Source organism: Amblyomma mixtum, chromosome 1 (genome assembly GCF_055824585.1).
Source record: "Amblyomma mixtum isolate Tamu chromosome 1, ASM5582458v1, whole genome shotgun sequence".
NCBI lineage: Eukaryota > Metazoa > Arthropoda > Arachnida > Ixodida > Ixodidae > Amblyomma > Amblyomma mixtum.
In genome coordinates this window covers 129,614,687-129,635,018 of record NC_143012.1, presented here as the reverse complement: position 1 = coordinate 129,635,018, position 20,332 = coordinate 129,614,687, and the positions used below count along the sequence as shown (strand labels likewise).

At 43.1% G+C, this 20,332-nt stretch overlaps 1 protein-coding gene across 9 annotated transcripts in view; it reads right to left on the bottom strand.

Annotated features, from left to right (window-relative positions):
- Positions 1 to 20,332, bottom strand: part of LOC149367588 (uncharacterized) — a 1,242,925-nt gene that overhangs the window by 853,399 nt on the left and 369,194 nt on the right. The gene's annotated exons all lie outside the window — the stretch shown is intronic.

Genomic DNA, 20,332 nt, shown 5'->3' with positions numbered 1-20,332 from the left:
CTCAATGTGGGCTTATAAACTTGTTCAAAATGCAAACCCGCAAAACTCTTTTCACTCGAACAATTTTTCATTTGCTAATTATAAATATTGGCACACACGTTTGTCATTCCGGTACCCTAGCGTCGGACATAAGCCAACACTGTCCAGTTTTTTTATATATATATTCTACGAATCAAGCGGACAAAAAGACCAGCCCTGTGCCATTTCTGTTTCAGTGTGTATCGGAATCAGCCCAGAAGTCCTTTAAACAGGAAATACCGCAGCATGACTGTTTTTTTTTGTATCACGAATACAAAATGCAATGACGCCTATGCTAAGTTGCTCGAAGCATTCACAAGCATTTATGCTGAGCAGTTCGCTATGAAAATATTTAAACCACCCAAAAAGTATAAAACCGTGCGTTAGCTGGTTTCACTTGGAAATCATAATAAAGAAAAATACATTCCTTCAGACTAAATCTCTGTTGGCATTGCAGAAATTTAGAACTGGAGAAGTAGACAAAACGGCGAACTTCGGGGAGCGATGATTTTGCTGATATAAAAAGCACCAAAAGGACGTAGCATGGAAAGTGATAAACCGTGAGCTAGGGCCTAACAAAAGGGTTTGGCACCGGAGAAGATAACAAACAATAGTCGAGATAATGCTGGTCAAGAACTGCCGAAAGTTTTCAATACGAAATTTATAGATAGTTGTATAACTCCCCGCTAGTGTGTGTTTTTTAAAAAAATACAGACAAGGCCTTATTCCAAAGATTTCTTTCTTGCACCTACAGACACACGTCAAATCACTGAAATATTCATGACTGTGAATAACATTGCCTTGGAAGGGCAATATTATTAGCAATATGAATAACATAGTTAAAGTAGCCGAAGAGTAGTTAATGTAACGAGAGAGGCAGTACAGCACAGTATTGAGAGACCCCTCCCCCCCCCCAAAAAAAAAAATAACGAAAGAGGAAGTAAAGAAAGCCTTGGGAGTAATAAAAAGGGGGAAAGCAGCTGGTGAGGATCACGTAACTGCAGATCTCTTGCGGGACGGAGGGCATTATTATGCTAGAAAACCAAGCCACCCTGAATCCGCAACGCTTTATCACCTCGAGCGTACCAGAAGCTTGGAAGAAAGCTAATATTTATCTTAATAAGAAACGTGACGACAAGCAGTTGAAGGGTTACAGGTCGATCAGCCTACTGCTTGTTGCCTACAAGGTGTGTGCTGAGGTATTCGCATAGAGAATCAGGACAACATTAGTCTTCAGTCACCCAAATGATCAGAACGCTTTCGGAGGAGATAATCTGCAATAGACCATATTCACACAATCAATCAGATGATAGTGAAATGCGCAGAATATAACCAACCCTATATACAGCGTTCATGGACTACGAAAAAGCATTTGACACGGATGACACCTCAGCAGTCATGCAGACACTGCGGAATCAGGGTGTAGAAGAGTCATGTGAAAATTCTGGAAGATGTCGATAGTGACTGCACAGCTGCCATATTACTTGTTAAAGCCAGCAATAAAATTCCAATAAGGAAGGGTGTCAGGCAGGTACACACGCTCTCGCCAATGCTATTCACCGCCTGTTTACAATAGGCGTTCCGAGGCCTGAATTAAGAACAGTTGGAAATAAGAGTTAGTAGATAAACTGTAATAGAGAACTAGAGTTAACAGAGAACTCTAATTTGCGACTTCTAATTTGTGTAGTAATTTCTGATTCCCCGATGACATTGCCTTGCTAAGTAACTCAGGATATGAGCTGCAAAGCATGAGCAATGAGTAAGACATTCAGAGCAGAAATGTAGATGTTAAATCAACATACATGAAGCCAAATAATGTTCAACAATCTCGCAAGGGAAGAGCAGTTCACAGTTGGTAGCAAGGTGCCGGAAAGGATAAGGTGATGTGTGTACTTAGTACTGGTAGTGACCGCTGATCCTGATCATAAGAGGAAAATAACTAAGAGAATAAGAATGGGGTGGAGCGCATATGGCAGGTTCTCGTAGATCATGAATGGTAGTTTGCCAATATTCCTCAAGAGAAAAGTATATGACAGGTGTATCTTACCGGTAATCTGGTACGGGAAAGAAACGTGGAGGCCAACGAAAATGGTTCAGCTTAAGTGAAGGGCAACGCAGCAAGATATGGAAAAAAAATGATAGGTGTAACGTTAAGAGATCGGAAGTGGCCAGAGTGACTGAGGGAACGAACGCAGGTAAATGTTCAGTTCAGTTCAGTTTTATTCCTTAAAGGCCCCCTTTTCAGGGGGTGTGTCATAAGGGGTGGGAATACACTTGAAAATGTGAAAAAACAGCAATGATTAACATTGAAGATGATCTGTTACACGCGCTTGAAAAACAGATGGCGAAGCGATGACGACCAGATCATAGGGAAGGCCGTTCCAGTCTGAAGCTGTTCGAGAAAAGAGCGATGCAGAAAAAGTAGTAGTGTGCGATGGTGGGCGTGCAACTTGCAGTGGATGACTGGTGCGGTGAGATATGCGTGCTGCGGCTGTGATGTACGGTGCTTGTTTCAAGGAAGAATAAAAAAACTTGTGAAAAAGAGCGAGGCTAGCGATGCGGCGACGAAATGAAAGTAGTGGCAATCCGGATTTCACTTTCAAAGCTGAAACACTTGTGTCGTACGAGTATGAGGAATGAATAAACCGGACGGCACGATTTTGAACAGATTCCAATGCAGTGATTAGATATACTTGATGTGGGTTCCAGATGGCAGATGCATATTCTAATTTTGGTCTTACCAATGATTTGTACGCGAGCAGCTTTACCTCAGGTGGGGCAAGACGGAGGTGACGCGTCAGGAAACATAGTGTTTTATTTGATGCTGAAATGATGTTACTGATATGAGCGCGCCATGAGAGATCAGGAGAGACGGTGATTCCCAGATATTTATACGATTCTGTTAGCTCGATCGGTGTATAAGAAACAGAGTAATAAAAGCGATAAGGGTTACGACGACGAGAAAAAGACATGAGTTTGCATTTGGTAGGATTAAGAGACATCAACCAATTATTGCACCAGTTTAATACACTGTTAAGATCTGCTTGAAGGGTGTGTTGATCATGTCGATTGTTAATGGTACGGTAAATGACACAATCATCGGCGAACATTCTAATGTTGCAGGAAACATGCATGGGCAAGTCGTTAATATATATTAAGAATACAAGGGGACCAAGGACAGATCCTTGTGGGACACCGGATGTTACTGGGACGGACTTAGACAGGTGGCCGTTAACATAGACAGACTGTGAACGATTAGTTAGAAATTCTTAAATCCATTTTAAAATATTAGCGTGTAGGTTGAGCTGGGAAAGTTTCAGTAATAGTCGGCGGTGAGGGACCTTGTCAAAGGCTTTCGCAAAATGTAGAAAATTGGCATCGGTCTGCACGTTACGGTCGAGATTAGCATGTAAGTCATGAAGGAAGAGTGCTAGTGGAGTTTCGCATGAGAGGCCCTTGCGAAATCCGTGTTGTGTAGGATGGAAAAATTCGTTTGCGTCAAGGAAGTTGATGATTTGTGAGTATATGACGTACTCCATTATTTTACACGGCACAGTAGTTAAGGAAATGGGGCGGTAATTCAAAGGTGAGTCTCTGTTACCCGATTTGTAGACTGGAACGACCTTGCCCTGTTTCCAGTCAGCTGGAATGATTCCTCAAGACAGTGACTGTGAAAAAAGAAGACATAAATAGGCTGCACAAATAGTGTTCACATTCTTCAAAAGTTTTGAATTGATTAGGTCTGTACCAGCTGCAGACGACAATTTCATATTATGAATTATGGATGAGATGCCTTCTTCGCTAAAGGTGATAGCCGGCATGAAGGATTCCAAGTTAAAGGATGATATGTGTGGAGGCGCGTCAAACTCGGTGGTGAAGACAGATGCGAATGCATTGTTAAAAACATCTGCACAGTCGTTATCAGCAACAGGTTCATGTAAGTCATTTGTTAACGTAATATGGGAACGGTACGTAGGATTTAGGACCTGCCAAAATTGCTTTGGGTTGCTTATTAGCAGGTTTGTTAAGTAGTGGTGATAAAATGAGTGCTTGGCATCATGAACGGAATGTAAGTATAATTTTTCGATTTCGTAATATTTTTTCCATGCGACAGGCGTGTCGATGCGTTTGGCGGAGCGAAAAAATCGTTTCTTTTTGTTTTCTAGGCGTTTTAAGGGCCGAGTAAACCAGGGTTTAATGTGGTTAGTGTGAAAAGTAATCGTCGGGACAAACGTATCAGTGAGACTGTTTAATTTGTTCTTGAAGATTGACCAGTTTTCATGAATTGAGCGAGTGTGAAATGCGGATTCATATTCGGGAAAAAAAGTGCTAAGATCTTCAGTGATTGCGTTGTAGTTCCCTTTATCGTATAGACGTATTGTTTTTTCAGATGTCTGTTTTTTAGTAGAGTGAAATGAAAATAGAGCATGTATGACTTTGTGGTCACTGATTTCCGGAAGAAAACTGATAGATGTTAGTTTTTCGGAGCAATTGGTTAATATCAGGTCGAGTGTGTTTGCATATTCTTGTGTCACACGGGTTGGCTGTGACACTAATTGGGAAAGGTTAAAATTTAGACACATTTCGATAAAGTTTTTTGCCTCTGCATGGCATGCTATTTCAGAGCTAGGTAAGTTCTGCCAGTCGATGTCAGGGTAGTTAAAATCACGAAAAAGAAGGATGTAAGCATTTGAATATGTGGAACGAAGTTTATGAATGGTATTATTGAGATGGCGTGGGAAGTCAGAATTAGTCTGCGGAGGTCTGTAGCAAACGGGCGGAGTGGGTGAGGGAACAAACGCGGGTTAATGACATCTTAGTTGAAATCAAGAAGAAGAAATGGGCTTGGGCAGGGCATGTAATGCGAAGGCAAGATAACCGCTGGTCCTTAAGGGTAACGGAGTGGATTCCAAGAGAAAGCAAACGTAGCAGGGGACGGCAGAAAGTTAGGTGGGCGGATGAGATTAAGAAGTTTGCGGGGATACAGTGGCGGCAACTGACAAAGGACAGGGTTAATTGGAGAGACATGGGAGAGGCCTTTGCCCTGCAGTGGGTGTAGTCAGGCTGATGATGATGATGATGATGATGACTGTTACGGGGGCAGTGCGACAAATGAGCCATAATGATTCGATGTCGGAAGTGACGTCAACAACAGAGCAAGATATATCCCTATGAATTGCAGCAAGGACACCGCCCCCCCCCCCCCCCCGCGAATTTTTCCGATCATTTCTATAAACATTAAAATCAGGCAAATCAGTTAGGAGTTCAGCATCTGTTACATCACTATTTAGCCATGTTTCTGTTAATATGAGTATGTTGCTCCTGGATGACGAGATGATGTTTGATACGAGTTCACGTTTAGGAAGGAAGCTTCGGATGTTAGTGAATATTATGGAAAACGAAAGAACATTGCGGGGCGTGGTGGGTCGACGTTTTGTTGATGGTTGGTGAGTGGGCAACTGCTACGCGACTTCTCTAACAGTATCAGACGATGCGTCGAAAGTGTAGCGTTTTGATCCTATATGCAGTGTTTTGAAGCGTAAAGAGTACTTGTCAGAGTGTGCTTTGGCAAATGTGAGCAATTGCTTCCGTGCGTGTTGAACGGGGCGGGAAACGTCTTCACCAATACTGTAACCGTCGAAACCGTCGATATCCTAGTCGAAATTAAGAGGAAGAAGTGGGCTTGGCCAGGGCATGTAATGCAAAGGAAAGAAACCACTGGTCCTTAAGGGTAGCAGGGTGGATTCCCACAGAACTCAAGCGAATCAAGGGGCGCCAGAAAACTCGGCGGGCGGATGAGATTAAAAAGTTTGCCGGGTTACAGTGGCCGCAGCTGGCAAAGGACAGGGGCAATTGGGAGACATGGGAGAGGCCTTTGCACTGCAGCGGGCGTAGTCAGACTGGTAGTGGTGATGAAGGCCTCAGACATTAAGGACACACAAATGAAACCAGCGAAGTGCGCTTTACACTTTATTGCCCCCGCACTTACTAACTTATATTATCACTGGAATCTGAGACATTTCCGGATTTAATGAAGGTAACTGTGAAGTTTCTTGCGCACAAAGGCGGTGAAAAAAATTATTGTTAAACTACAGGCCAGTATCGATTTTTTGAATTTTCTCGAAAGGTGCAGAAAAAATTGTTTTGCGTCGACTAACAGTTTCTTAACTCTCCGAAGCACAGTACCGCTGTCGTAAAGGACATTATACAGATACACCACTACTATCTATGCAGGAAAACGGACTACTAAATATTGATAACAAAGTTCTCACGCTGGGACTATTGAAAGATTTCTTAAAAAAGCTTTTGAATCTTTAAATCATGACATCATCACCATAATCCTCATGCTGAGTGCGCCCACTGCAGAGCAAAGGCCTCTCCCAAGTCTCTCCAATTAACCCTTTCTGCCGCCACCTGCTACGCTTGCCTTCACTTGGAATCCACTCCGTTACCCTTAAGGACTAGCGGTTATCTTGCCTTCACATTACATGCCCTGCCCAAGCCCACTTCTTCCTCTTGATTTCGACTGCGATGTCATTAGACCACGTTTCTTCCCTCATCCACTCTGCCCACTTCCGATCTCTTAACGTTAGACCTACCATTTTCCTTTCCATAGCTCGCTGCGTTGTCCTTAACTGAAGATAAATCCTCTTTGTTAGCCTCCACGTTTCTGCCCCATAGGTGAGTACCGGTAAGATACAGCTGTTGTGTACTTTTCCCTTGAGGGATATTGGTAAACTTCCATTCATGATCTGAGAGAACCTGCCATATGCGCTCCACCCCATTCTTATTTTTCTAGTTATTTCCCTCTCATGATCTGGATCAGCTGTCACTACCTGCCCTAAATAGACATATTCTCTGGCTACCAGCACCTGGCTACCAATTGCGAACAGCTGTTCTCCTCTAAACAAGCGGTGAATAGCATAGGCGACATCGTGTGTCCCTGCTTGACACCATTTCTTATTGGAATTTTATTGCTGATTTTATGGAGAGCTATGGTAGCTGTGGAATCGCTGTAAATATCTTCCAATGTTTTCACATAACACTGTTTACACCCTGATCCCGCAATGCCTGCAAGACTGCTGAGGTTTCTACTGACTGGTATGCTTTCTCGTAATCCATGAGCGCTATATACTATAGGGGCTGGTAATATTCTGCGCATTTCTCTATAACCTGACTGATAGCGTGAAGATGGTCGAGTATCCTTTACGAAAGCCTGCCTGATCATTTGGTTGATTGAAGTCTAAGGGTGTCCTGACCGTATTAGCGATTACCATAGTAAATACCTTGTAGCCAATGGACAATAAACTGATTGGTCCGTAATTATTCCAGGCCTTGACGTCTCCTTTCTTATGAATTAAAATAATGTTACCGTTTTTCCAAGCTCTAGATACGCTCGAGGTCACAAGGCATTGCCTATGGGGGACGGCTAGTTTTTCGAGCACAATCTCTCTTCCATATTCAAGAAATCTGCTGTTATCCTACCCGATCCTCACCAGCTCCTTTCCCCTTTTGCATTGATCCTAAGGCTTTCTTTACTACCTCCTTCGTTACTGGCGGGATGTTCCATTGCTGTGCTCTTCCTCCTCTCTCAGTAGCATTCTGATTACAATCGCTACTGTATAGATTTGTGTAAAACTCTTCGCCTACTTTAACTATATTACCCATACTGCTAGTGACATTGCCCTGTGTCTCTTTTCGCATACAAATGGTTTTTACCTATGCCTAGTTTTCTCTTCACTGCTTTTAGCTACCTCCGCTCTTTAGAGCATGCTCGATTATCTTCATGTTTAAGTTCCTTATCTCGGCTACCTTACGCTTATTTATTAATTTCGACAGCTCTGCGCGTTGTATTCGGTCTGTGGAGTTAGACGTCTTCATGCTTTAGCGTTTCTTAATAAGATTTTTAGTCTCCTGCGATAGCTTGCCGGTATCCTCTCGAACCATCCTATTGCCTACTTCTACGGCGCGCTCCCGAACGAGAGCGGTGAGATTATCCTTCATTGTTTTACCATTACGGTCGTCTTCTCAGTTAAAATGGAAAATCTGTTCTGCAGCGAAACCCTGAATTCATCTACTTTTCTTCTTAAGCTAACTCGCTTATAGCCTACCGCTTCGCTACTTTTCTCCGTTCCCTCTTCAAATCTAAGGTAATACGGGACCTTACCATTCTGTGGTCGCTACAACGGACCTTTCGGAGTAGCTTCAAATCCTATACGATGCGAGGGTGAGCACACCACTAATACTGCATGAATCATACTTAAAATCTGCACACAATCCGTGTTTTTCTATTTCAAGAGGCGAACTCCAAGGAAGTATTCTGAGCGCTCTTCTTTTTAGCGTTTGCATCAATCATATAATCAGTGTTGACAGAGGAGCTAGATTTGTCATTTATGCTGACGATACTACGATGCTGTTTTCCGGGCCTTACATCAACACTTAAGCAACAAAATGCAATAGCGTGCGGTCAAAACTGTCTTCCTGGTCGTATGCCAATCATGTAACTAGTTGTGCAAAAAAGAAATTATTTTAGCTCTATACATAGGTCTTTTAATATTCAGAATACTAATACATTTCAAGCTAAAAGCATTGACATCGTTTGAGGTCAAGAGTTTTACGGAAGCCCGTCTGGTCAGGATGGGACATCACGAAAAATGAATGGCACCGACCAAAACAGAAAGATGGAAAGACGTTTCGGCTCCCGCACGGGAGCCTTGTTCCCAATGAGGCGAAAAGGGGAACCATTGCCTTATATACGGCGTATCAGAGAACCCAGACATCTGGCGTATACAGGGGGAAGATTACCACGATTACGGTTCACCGTATTTGCTGTCGTCTGGATAATCAGCGACTCAAGATAGAGCCCTGATGCTCTGTTCCTCTCTTTCGCTACCAGACGTGCCTGTGTCCAGTCAATGTTGTGTTCGGCAGATACCGAATGTTCGGCCAGCGCGTTCGAAGCCACCCGCCGGTTCCTCCCGTCATGCTGGTGCTCGCACAATCTTCTTTCAAAATCCCCTGACTCGCCAATGTACACGGCTGCGCAGTCGGAACATGGGATTGCGTATACGACGCCCGGGAATTTTTCCTTTCTGAGTGGGTCCTTCACTCGCACCAAATCTCCCCTGAGCTTGCGGGCTGGCACATGCGCAGTCTGCACATCGTAGCGACGGAGTATGCGTGCCAACATTTCACTAACTCCTGGAACATAAGGAATCGCCGCCCGCTTTTGGGTACGTACGGTCCGATGCAGCTCGGGACGTGCAAGCTATCGTTCCGCCGAGTCAATAAAATGTCCAGGGTAGCCGCAAGCAGACAAATCATGGTGTATGTGCAAGGTATCAGCAGACTTGTCTTCAATTTTCGTCCATATTCTTTCGTTTCAACGGAGGAGCGAGGCAACCACGGAACGCTTTTGGGAAACAGGGAGAACGGAAGCAAAATGAAGGTAGTTGCCGATGTGTGTTGGTTTTCTGTAGACGTTGAAGGTTAGTCCTGAAGGTTCACGGGAGACTGCAGTACATCGAGGAATGGGAGGCGGCCAGCGACTTCTTCAACGGTAAACTGTATTGCTGATTCCATACTGTTAAGGTGCTGACTAAAAGCGTCCAGTGAACCTTTCTTCAAGACACAAAAGCAATCGTCCACGTATCTGAGAAAAACTTTGGGGGCATGCGTGAACGATGCTAGTGCCCGAGTATCAAGGTACTCCATTGTCAAATTGGCCACCGTGACGGAAATCGATGCCCCCATTGCCGCTGTGTGAACCTGCTTGTACGGAACTTGCTCAAAAGTGAAGTAAGTGTTTGAGAGACAAGAAGCGAAGTAGTCGAGCCAAATCCTGTACTTCGAAGGGAGACCTTTCTAGCAGTGTGTGGTTAGTTTTGAGGGCGGAGGTGCAGACATCGACGGCAAGGTCTATCGGCACGCTTGAAAACAGGGACTTTACATCGAACGAGACCATGATCTCCCTCGTGTCGATTTCAATGTTTCGGACCTTCTCGATGAAGTCGTAGCTGTTTCGTATGTGCGTGTGGCTCTTGCCGACGAGTGGCGAGATGACTGTGCAAAAACTTGGAAGGGTTCTGAAGGGAGGAACGCGTGAAGTCCACAATAGGACGCAACGGGACATCATACTTGTGGATCTTTGTGGATCTATTGACATCGTTGAAAATCATAAAATACTAGGCGTAACCTCTTCCTCGAACCTCACTTGGGACCTGCACATAACCCAGGTATGTAATAAACTTTCATCGATCACTGCAGTATTGTCACGTTGGAGATCCTTTCTACGCGTCCAGATGAAACTGCAAATTTACAACTCGTTGGTTTTTTTACATCTCAAATATTGGTTTGAGAAAGAAAGTTGGTCGCATAATTGCAACCACACCACATTTCGCATCGGCACGTGCCTCATTACAAAAATAAGGATTGATAAAGATTGAACACCGACTCGCATATCGCATTCTATCTTCCTTTAATACTACTTCAGAGCTCTGAAAGATTTTTTCATATACACCGGTTGCCTTTGAGTTGGTGTCAATGATTTATGTACACGTAAACCAGACCTCACGCATGTACACATAGCACAGGCCTCAGTTTCGCACTAACTACAAGATACAAACGTTACACTATGCTCTTCATGCCATTCTTAACACGCGTAAAAAGTGGAGGGGGGCTAGTTGGTGGTTGACAATGGAGTGCATAATGCAACCGCGCAAAACGATGCAGGACGAAGAGAGGAAAGCACAGGACAAGACGCGGAACTTCAAGTAAAGTTTACTACAGGAAAACCACTTTTATACAGGAATCGTAACCACATCTGACAAACAACCGACCCCATCAAATAACACAGCCACATGGGCGCGCGTGGCACAAGTTAGCATCTAGATAGTTAAATTCTTTCCTGGATAAAGATACTGAAGTGGAGCTGATGCAACGGTCATTTTCTTTTTTTATGCAGTAGGCTTCGAAAATTTCCCTGCTATGCTGGGTCGTCAATATTTTCAAGACAATTGTGTCGTGGAACCTGGGCGTGCAATTACTACAATGGCGACAATGTTGTGCCAGTTCCGCGCCCCCCGCCGATGATTCAACAGCGGCGCGATGCTCCTGAAGTCTGACATTCAGGCAACGTCCAGTTTGCCCTATGTAGCAATTCCTACATGTGAGGGGTATTTTGTACACCACCCCAGTTTTTCAGGGAACGAACCTGTCTACGTGATTAGTGCGGCACTCGTTCTTTTTGCCACTTCCCTGCACCATATTGAACATGCCCTACAGCTTTTTGGGCGCCGTTAAGACCACCGGGACTTCACATTTCATGGCCACTTTTTTGAGGCGATGGGAGATCTGGTGGAAGTATGGCATTGCCACGGGTCTCCGGCGTTGCGGTTCTTCACTTGTGCTGTGCTTCGGTGGGCAACGAGCTTCCTTGGCAAGGGCTTCTATCACCGAGATGACCACCTCTTGAGGAAAACCAGCACTACTCAGACGATGTAACTGAAATCGCCCGCTATTCTGCATTCATGTGGGCAAGACTTATCAAGAGCAGCGCGCAGGCTGTTTTTGCTATTCCCCTTATAATAAGCTTTGAATGAGCTCACTGGTGGTTTAAAATACCTCTTTTTTGAGCGAGGCTGGCACCTCCAACACACCTGGGTTCCACTAGCACTAGTGACAATACAGATGTCCAAAAAATGCAAGCATCCCTGCGATGGCCACTCATAGGTGAAGCTCAACCCAAAGGCACATTCACTGAAGATTTTAAGGATTCCGTTCACTAATGTAATGGCCCCTTCTGGAGATACTTCTTTTAAGAAAATGGCATAATCGTCAACATATCTAAAAATCTTAGCCGAGTGGGTTGTGTCGAGGCTTGCAGCAATTCGCTTGTCACAATATTATAAAAAGATGTCACTTCACAATGGGGCAATACATGAACCGATGCACACAACATGCTTCTGAATGAAATTCTTTCCCTCAAATTTTTTTCCCTGACACCTACGCATGCTCAGCTTTGAGGACCCGTTCTTGATTAAGAATACAGAAGGTCTTATCCTACTTCTTAGCGACCATGTAAACACAGGTGAATCGTTGTTTCCTTTTTCAATTGACGTTTTTGACCTTTTTTATTCCATCCCACAAGACAAACTGCTTTGTGCTCTTAAGGATACCATAGGTGACTACGGCTCAGTGGCCTTTCAGAACGCATTTTGGCAGCGGCAGTGGCAACCGACACAACTGTGACGCTCTTCAATTTTAAACCCAGGTATCTACCGGAACTGGAATTCATCTAGCCCTCATCCTGACTGTTCATCGCAAGACCGCTACTACATCACTGCGCTACTGAATCGCCGTTTCCCTGCACGTGCGCTGCCAGCTTGGTTGCTGACGTGGCCGCCGACTCGAACCGTCGCCTACTGAAAGCTGGCCCTGCCTGCATCTGGTCTCATTTTGGCAGCAGCAGCGGCAACCGACACAACTGTGACGCTCTTCAATTTTAAACCCAGGTATCTACCGGAACTGGAATTCATCTAGCCCTCATCCTGACTGTTCATCGCAGTGTCGCTACTACATCACTGCGCTACTGAATCGCCGTTTCCCTGCACGTGTGCTGCCAGCTTGGTTGCTGACGTGGCCGCCGACTCGAACCGTCGCCTATTGAAAGCTAGCCCTGCCTGCATCTGGTCTCATTTTGGCAGCGGCAACCGACACAACTGTGACGCTCTTCAATTTTAAACCCAGGTTGGTGGATACGCCCTTTGTTTTCACGCCAAGTTGTAGTCTGTTGCTGCTGCTACTGCCAAGTGTTTGTGTCCATTGCTGCAATGTCGCCGGATATCGCAAAAGCGCTAAAAGAGTTCAGGCAGGAAATGCGCGACATGAAAAGTAGAATCGAGAAGGAACTAAGAAAGGAGTTCAAAGAACTGAAGTTGTCGATCGACTTTTTCAGTGAGCAATTTGATGCAATGGCCAAGCGCTGCACAAAGATTGAGAAAGAAAATGTGTCACTAAAAAAGGAAAACGCCGCTTTGCCTGAGGAGTGCAGTCAGCTTAGAAAATTGGCTATGGGCTCAGAGAAAAGGCTTACAAATCTAGAGGAGTACTCGAGGAACCGTAACCTTGATCTCAAAGGCATTCCGCTGGTGGAGGGCGAAAGCCTCCCAGCTGTGCTAGAGAACATGGGGGACGTCATCCAGGAACCAATCAGTGAGGGTGACATAGACGTTTGCCATCGTGTGCCCAAGAAGGATGGCGGCTGTCCTAATGTCGTTGTGCAATTTCGCACACGTGGAAAGCGCAACGCTGTCCTTGAGAAAGCCCGCAAGAATCAGGTCCTCCATTAAGACCTTGGGTTCACTGCTGATTCTCTGATCTATGTCAATGAACACTTGTATATGGCTCTGAAAGAATTGCTCAGCAGGACTGTCGCTCGAAAAAAGGACAAGGGGTGGAAATACGCGTGGACAAAAGACGGAAAAATCCTTGCCAGGAAGACGGATACATCGCGTGTGCTTCGCGTAACGTGTATTGAAGATTTAGAAAAGATTCAGTAAGACTGAAAGACGCCCCTCAGCCACCTTTGATGTTTGACAGTCATGCCCAGCTGCTTGTTAACGCCATATGTGACGTAACAAAACTGCATCGGACAAATAATACTAAAAACAACACATCCTTTTTTCACCTTAACGCTCGATCTGCTCGGAATAAGGAGGACGATCTGTATGCTTTGCTTTCTTCCTTTGGTTTTTCTTTTGATGTCATCATGCTTTCTGAAACTTGGTACCAGTATGAACATGAAGTTTTTAAGTTGTCAGAGTATGACAGCCATTATCTTAATCGTCCTTCTAGTAGAGGAGGCGGTATGCTGCTCATGGCAAAAAAGGCCTTATCAACAGAAAAAATTGAAAAATACACACAAACAACTCCAGATTTCGAAATCATGACGGTCATTTCTTCCACAAACATCTTTTCCGTTCTGTACCGCCCACCATCTAGCAGTATACCAAATTTTCTTTCATTTTTGGATAATTTTTTAGAATCGGTTAATTACAACAATTACAACCTTGTATTAGGAGGCGATATTAATATTAATATGCTTCATACCTCAAAAGCTCGATCAGACCTCATTACAATACTCGAAGCCAACACCTGTATTAACACCATTAACAGGCCCACCCTAATTCATGACGATTCTGAAACATTATTAGACGTATTTTTAACAAATATAGACACTGAGAAACATCATTCAGGCGCCATTGGCGCCCACATCAGCGATCACTTGCCAATATTTCTCATTACTGATCACAAATTAACACAATCATCATTCCTGGCAACGCGTGATATGACATATCAGGATATTAACCCATTTACTCTGGAACAGTTTCGCAATGAAATATCTGAAATCAGGTGGGAACAAGTCTACAACGAATCGCACCCGGACACTGCTTACGACACTTTTCTGTCATTATTTAAGTCAGCTTATAACAAAACTTTTTCCCGCAAAGCAACAAACAATAAAAAGACTCGTAAACCATGGATAACGAACCATTCTTTAAAACTAATTAAAGAAAAGGACGCTCTTTTCCAACACTTTATTGAAACAAAGGATCCTGAAGACCTGCGTGCTTTTAAGGCTTTCAGGAACAAAGTGACAAATTTTTTAAGACAAAGCAAAAGAAACTTACCTTCACAACCTTTTTAACACTGCAGTTATGAAACGCAGTGACGTTGCATGGCGAAGACTTAACACGGTTCTTGGTCGAGACGGCCGAAATTCACAGAGCCTAGAAGGCTTGGTGCTAAATGGCACACCATCATCGGGATCATCACTGGCTAACGCTTTCAACGAATTCTTCACCACCCTGGTGACTGATTCCCACGATTCACAGAGCGTAAAAAACCTTAAATATTCCTCCCGTGGCAGCGCGTTTTTAAAACCAACTAACTCTCAAGGAATTTGCGACACGTCTCTCTCCTTCAACAACAGGAAATCATGCGACTCGGACGACTTACAGATGCGCCCCGTCAAATACGTCATAGACATTATCAGTCCCATCCTTGAGCACGTGTACAACCTTTCCTTCGCACATGGCATATTCCCTAAAGGTATGCAGACAGCAAAAGTGAGCGTTCTTTTCAAAGGCGGCGATAAACATAGCTTAACCAATTACAGACCGATTTCTATTCTTCCAGTTTTTGGAAAGGGATAAGAAAAGTTATTTAACAACAGGATGACTGAATTTTGTGAAAAGCATAACATGCTAGCTAAATCTCAGTTCGGATTTAGAAAGGGACTTTCAACTCAATCAGCACTCCTAACTCAAAAAGAACTTATTTTGCATGCAATAGAAAGCAAATTACTAACTCTAGGTGTATTTGTTGATTTCTCGAAGGCCTTTGATCGCCTAAATCATACTACATTACTAAAGAAAGTTGAAATCTACGGATTTCGAGGGGTATTCCTAAGTTTACTGAAAAGTTATCTCCAGTATCGCCAACAACGAGTGCACATTAATACTCACATATCTGAAATTAGACAAATTAACAGTGGGGTGCCTCAAGGGAGTATCCTCGGTCCATTGCTGTTTAATATTTACATTAACGACATAACATCTATTGATGAATCAGCTATGTTTGTTATTTACGCCGATGATACTACCATATTTTTTACTTCACCTACTTCGGTGGGCTTATTCGACCGAGCAAGCCTTACATTGTTAAAATTGCACAAATGGAGCGCTGTAAACTCATTAACAATCAACACTAATAAAACCAAAGCTATTCTCTTCAGGCCAAAAAATCAGCACGTGTCCGTTACTGGGAATCTAATGATCGGAACATCAGTCATTGACATCGTCCATTCCTTCAAAACTCTTGGGGTCATATTCGAGGAGCATTTATCTTGGAATTCACATGTCGACATGGTGGCTAACAAAATTGCCAAAGTAGTTGGAGTACTAACCAAATTACTTTCCTTTTTACCGAGCAGAATAAAATTAGTTATTTATAACTCACTCATCCTTTCGCACATTAGCTATTGTCATCTGATTTGGGGGACTACCACTGCCACTAACATGAACAAGCTATTGTTGCTCCAGAAAAAGTCAGTGCGCGTCATTTCGGACTCCTCATATGATGCTCATACAGAACCCCTCTTTGAAAATCTGAAAATCCGTCCAGTTCACTTTCTGTATAGTGACACATTACTCAACCGATAATTTAAAACAAGAAACCAAGGAAATAACTTTATTGCAACATTATCGAACCTCATGAGAAATGATAATGTTTTTGAAACACGTCACCATGAAATCTGGCACATTCCATCAGTGCATACCAACTATGGAACTCAGTCATTGCGCGTGAGATTGCCGTCCGTATTGAATATTCGCAATCCATAAAAAAAAATCAGTTAGCTAAAAGCAAACCTAGAAGAAAGTCTACGTCTTTCCTACACTTTTTAAACTTTCATCAACGTGTCACTTTCTCTTGTTTTTCCTAACGTTCTTATTGCTCGCTTTGTTATCTTGTATTCACTAGTGCTTTCATGCTGTCGTCCTCTGTTTGTTTTGCTTAGCTATTATCCATGTATCTGTCTTGTATCATTACCGAGAATGTTTTTGCTAGTATATTGTGAATTGTTCCTCTTATTAATAACAGAATTGTTCATTTAGTTTTCAGTCATGACTTTTTATGTTCTGAATTACAAATTTGCAACTGACGATGCCAATTATCTTTTCTATATGTCTGTACGCACATTTATTTATTTATTTAACAATACTGTCAACCCTCGTGGGAGGGTCCTTACAGAGAGGGTATAACAATTTCATAGAAAAGCAGCACTATTCACAAGCATTGAATACATCAACATGAAACGGTACATCATTCAGTCAAGCATCAAATGGCACTTTCAAGCAGGTGGTTATCCAGAGATCGTTCGAATTCATGCACATCACTCTGTTCCACAACACTCATTGGCAAATCATTCACATTTCAACCGCGTGAGGGAAGAAGAAATGTTTGAAAGTTTCACTACGGGCGTTGTAAGGCTGAATTATCCGACCATGATTTGTTCTAAAACTGCGTTTGCCTGGTGCTTGTATGTATGTTTCCTTCTGAATATTTATCTGTCCTTGGAGCATCTGGAACAATAGCCTCAGCCGATTTTTTTGTCGTCGTGTTTCTAATAAATCCAGGTTACAGGAAGAGAGCATGTCCGCAACTGAGCCTGTCCTTCGATATCGGCAGCAAATAAAGCGTACTGCGTACCTCTGAACTCTTTCTAATTGTTTCTTTAAATAGTTCTGTTTAGGACTCCATACTACTGACGCATACTCAAGGACTGGCCTCACAAAAGCTTTATATGCAATTAGTCTTACATCCCGTGTAGCATGCTCCAATTTTTTTCTCAAAAAACATAAACTCTGGTATGCTCTAGAACAAACCTCTTCTATATGTGTGCCCCAATTTAAGTTTTGTGTGATTGTCATTCCTAGATACTTAAACTGAGTTACATTTACCAAACATTTGTCACCAATGACAAATGGGAACAAAAGAACAAACATCTTCGTTGTAATGTGCGTGTATGTTGATTTCGAATAATTTATTTCCATGTTCCATTTTTTGCACCATTCGCTTAAAGCCTGTAAAGAGTTGTTAATTCTAAGCTGGTCGTCCTTGTTTCTAACTGTAGAATAAATTAAACAGTCATCTGCAAATAGTTTTAGTCGTACATTTGGTTCCAGAACAGCAGAGATATCATTAATATAGACTAAAAATAACAATGGTCCCAGAACAGAACCCTGCGGAACTCCTGAAAGCACTGCTAGTGGGCTGGACACATAACCATCCACTTTGACCACTTTGTTACGATTTGTTAAATAAGCTTTAATCTATTTCACAATACTCAAATTAATTCCAGCTCTTTCCAGTTTAAAAACTAATTTATTGTGCGGCACTTTGTCAAAAGCTTTGGCAAAGTCTACTGCGATTACATCAATCTGCTGCTTTCCATCAATCGTCGTCGCAAAATCATGAATTGTCTCTACAAGCTGTGTAGTGGTGGAAAGGCCTGCTCTGAATCCGTGTTGGTGAGGGTAAAGTAAACCGCTTGTTTCTAGGAGATGAAAGATGTGCTTCGCTATAATATGTTCCATAAGTTTACAAGAAATCGATGTGAGAGATATTGGGCGGTAGTTATTTACAAGTGCTCGGTTTCCCCCTTTAAACACCGGAATTACTAGTGCATTGCGCCAATCTTGTGGTATACAATGGGTGTGCAAAGATTTTTGAAAGATAAGTATAAGGTATCTCGACGCTCACTCGGCATATCTTCGGAGAAACTGGGTTGGTATATTGTCTGGTCCATTGGCCTTCTTAGCATCCAAATTGAGGAGCTGCTGAAATACACCCTCCTGCGTAATTATGACGTCATTGTTACGACTTATTACGTCATTATTATGACGTAATTATGACGAATTGTTAAGGGGCACAGACCCCGTCAAGCTGTCTTCTTCAGCTTTTTGTCTGTGCTCCAGACCTCTGTAAAGATGTCGAATAAAGATGAATGAATGAATGAATGTGGCATGAGTGTGGATGACTTTGTAGAAATGCTCCGCTTTTATCTTTCTGCGACTATAAATAATTTTGAGGGAAAGAATTCCATTCAGAAGCATGGTGTGTGCATCGGTTCATGTATTGCCCCATTGTTAATTGACATCTTTTTATCAAATTGTGACAAGCGAATCGCTTCAAGCCTCGACACAGCCCACTCGGCTAAGATTTTTAGATAAGTTGACGATTATGTCATTTTCTTAAAAGGGGTATCTCCAGAAGGGGCCATTACATTAATGAACGGAATCCTTAAAATCTTCAGTGAATGTGCCTTTGGGTTGAGCTTCACCTATGAGTGGCCATCGCAAGGATGCTTCCAGTTTTATGACATCTGTATTGTCACGAGTGCTAGTGGAACCCAGGTGTGTTGAGGTACCAGCCTCGCTCAAAAAAACGTATTTTAAACCACCAGTGAGCTCATTCAAAGCTTATTATAAGGGGAATAGCAAAAAACTGCCTGCGCGCTGCTCTTAATAAGTCTTGCCCACATGAAATGCAGGATAGCGTGCGATTTCAGTTACATCGTCTCAGTAGTGGTGACTTTCCTCGCGAGGTGGTCACCTCGGTGATAGAAGCCCTTGCCAAGGAAGCTCGTTGCCCATCGAAGCACAGCACAAGTGGAGAACCGCAACGCCGGAGACCCGTGGCAATGCCATACTTCCACCAGATCTCCCATCGCCTCAAAAAAGTGGCCATGAAATGTGATGTCCCGGTGGTCTTAACGGCGCCCAAAATGCTTTAGGTCATGTTCAATATGGTGCAGGGCAGTGGCAAAAAGAACGAGTGCCGCAATAAGCACGTAGACAGGTTCGTTCTCTGCAAAACTGGGGTGGTGCACAAAGTACCTCTCACATGTGGGAATTGCTACATAGGGCAAACTGGACGTTGCCTGAATGTCAGATTTCAGGAGCATCGCGCCGCTGTTGAATCATTGGCGGGGGGCGGGGAACTGGCAAAACATTGTCGCCATTGTAGTAATTGCACGCCCAGGCTCCGCGACACAATTGTCTTCAAAAAATTGACGACCCAGCTTAGCAGGAAAATTTTCGTAGCCTACTGCATAGAAAAAGAAAATGACCGTTGCATCAGCTCCACATCAGTATCTTTATCCAGGAAAGAATTTAACTATCTAGATGCTAACGTGTGCCACGCGCGCCCACGTGCCTGTGTTATTTGATGGGGTCGGTTGTTTGTCAGATGTGGTTACGATTCCTGTATAAAAGTGGTTTTCCTGTAGTAAACTTTACTTGAACTTCCGCGTCTTGTCCTGTGCTTTCCTCTCTTCGTCCTGCATCGTTTTGCGCGGCTGCATTATGCACTCCATTATTAACACGCGGCAGGACCCACAGATTCTCACAATGAAACTGTTGCGACAATATTTTCTAAATATGTAAGGTTTATTTTGTGTTATGTCATTGCTTGTAGTGTTTGAATGTGATGTTCAACTGAGACATATAATTCCTTTCATTACGTTTTGTTCAATATAAGTCTCACAACGTTAAAAATCGGAGTTTTTCTCATTAGACACTGTGATACGAAATTTGTTTGCTCCTTTTCGTTATACTATGCATTGTATATGATCTGCCTTGTAGTTTTGATCTTCCGAACTCAAGTGTGATTCAGTGTGCAGATGCTGAAGTTGCGCTTTTGATTATATCCTTGTGATTACATTTCAACTATTTTTACTCTTTTTGTACAG